We start from the raw sequence: 2,500 nt of genomic DNA, 5'->3' as shown, positions 1-2,500 counted from the left end.
ACAAAAACTCCCAACAGATCAAGGCTATGAAGGAGAAGTGTGACTCCATGAAGGCGAAATATGAGGCCCTTGTTGAAATGATGAAGACAAGATATGAGGCCCTTGTGGCATTCGTGACCGAGAACGTGGGGACAGCCCCACAATTGCTGGCTCCGATACACCCGAATGAAAATGCGGTCCCCCAAAATGACATTCCTGCTTCACAGGATAGTCCCGAACCGGCGCTACAGGCACCGAGACACTCGCGTGAAATTGCAGTCCCCAAAAATGACATTCCTGCTTCACGGGATGGTCCCCAACCTGTACTGCAGGAAGCCCCCCCACCCGCTACAAGGGATGGGGAATGGCAAATGGTCAAGAGAGGTGCCAAACCTCGCCGGAGGGCACAGATATCATCAGGACCCACCACCTCCAACAGATTTAAAGTTTTAGAACTAGCCAAGGAGGACGAGTTTGAGACTCGTTTAGTAGGAGACTCCATAGTGAGGCACCAATCCGAAGAGTTCTGTGGCCGCTCTTCAAATGGCCGCAGAAGGTGCTATATGTATAGAGGCGCCGGACTCGATGACATCGCCGAGTCCTGTGACGAAGTCACAAAAGAAGCGGGCGCAAATACGCTATTCATCATCCACGCCGGTACGAATGACGTCGAATCAACTCGATCGGAAGACCTCATCGAAAAGTACCGGAGTACAATCAGGAAATATAAAGAAAAGGTTCCCGGGAAAAACCTTGTCATCTCAGGGATCCTTCCCAGATTCCAGAGAAGGGGAAAATATTTCGACATAGATTCTACGACAAAGCATTCAGTGCGAACAACAGAGTAAAATCCCTCTGTGAAAAGGAAAAAGTACACTTTGTCAACTTCTGGGACAACTTCTACTTTGATAAAACTCTTTTTGAGGACGACGGTCTCCACTTGAATGTGGCCGGAGCAGCAAGGTTAGGTAGGCTGCTCAACAACAACCTGACCGACATCAGAAGAAAAAACTCATCAGCGGAGCCCCCATCAACATCCCCGTAATAGAGCAAAACAGAAAAGTGTCAGATATCAATCTATGTTACGTTAATGCTCGCAGCATACGAAACAAGTTCGAAGATCTAGAGATTCTCGGAGCGACAGGCAACTATCACGTGATAGGAGTAACAGAGACATGGTTGGACACATCAAGTCGAGACTTTATAGCGGAATACTGTTTGTCAGGCTACACAATTTTCAGCTGCGAAAGAGAAAATAGAATAGGTGGTGGAGTAATCTTGTATGTCCATAACTCCCTCCAACCATCATTGTTAAAAACAGAAACAGTAACAAATGTTGATATATTGTTTGTTGAAATAAGAACCAATTGCAGTAAATCTAAAGTAATAATTGGACTTGTTTATAGACCACCGGGCCAGCTACTAGTAAATGACGAAAAATTATTCGATCTAATCGTAGAAACTAACCAACGCTGCGAGACAGTCATCATGGGAGACTTTAACTTACCGGTGAAGAGATGGGGTGGAGATTTGAGTTCGCATACAGGACGAGACTTGTATAGTAACTTACTGGAAAGTGGCCTCCACCAAGGCGTAAACAGCCCTACCCGAGGAGATAACATCCTTGACCTAATATTCTCTACAACAGAAAATCTTGTAAACCAAGTAAATATAGGCCCATTATTCAGCACTAGTGATCATCGTACCATCACATTCAAAATTAAAATGGAAGCCAATTTATCTAAGACCAGCAAAGAAAAAGTACCCGACTTCCGTAGAGCTAATTTCAATAGACTTCGATCATTACTAGAAAACTTAGACTGGAGTACAACTTCGAACGAGACTGATATTGATAAAGCGTGGGAAAACTTCATCAAGGACCTAAACAATGCTGTAAATCTCTGTGTTCCCTATCGTGAGAGGCGCCCGGCAACAAATAAACCAAAGTGGTGGAATAGGGAAATTAGTAACAACCTCTCTCGTAAAAAGAGTGCGTACAAAAAGTATTTATCAACTAAAAGCCAAGAAGATAAACTAACACTAGACGGAATTCGCCGCGAAACAAAAACACTGATAAAGCGTAGTAAGAAAGATCTTGAAGAATATATTGCTGAGGCAAGCAAGTCGAACCCTAAAGAATTCTATAGTTATGCGAATAAGAAGAAAACGCTCACCTGCGGCATTGGACCATTAAATGACGATGAAGGAAAACATACGGATGATGAAAATGAGATGGCCTCAATCCTTAATAATTTTTTTGCATCCGTCTTCACAGACGAAGATTGCTCAGTGTATCAGCCACCAGAACATAAAATGTGCCAAAACGTTTTAAATCAACTCATAATTACAGAAAGGGATGTCGTACAAGTGATTGATAAGCTCAAAATGAATAAAGCCCCGGGACCTGACAAAATTTCACCTAGAATTCTGCAAGAAGTCAAAAATCAAATCGGTAAACCCTTGTGCATCCTCTTCAACAGATCATTAGCACTCGGTAAAGTCCCATCAGATTGGAAATGTG

Source organism: Oratosquilla oratoria, chromosome 35, assembly GCF_046742065.1.
Source record: "Oratosquilla oratoria isolate Oo_2021 chromosome 35, ASM4674206v1, whole genome shotgun sequence".
Classification (NCBI taxonomy): domain Eukaryota; kingdom Metazoa; phylum Arthropoda; class Malacostraca; order Stomatopoda; family Squillidae; genus Oratosquilla; species Oratosquilla oratoria.
The sequence above is the reverse complement of the archived record's forward strand: the minus strand, read 5'-3'. Positions refer to the sequence as shown.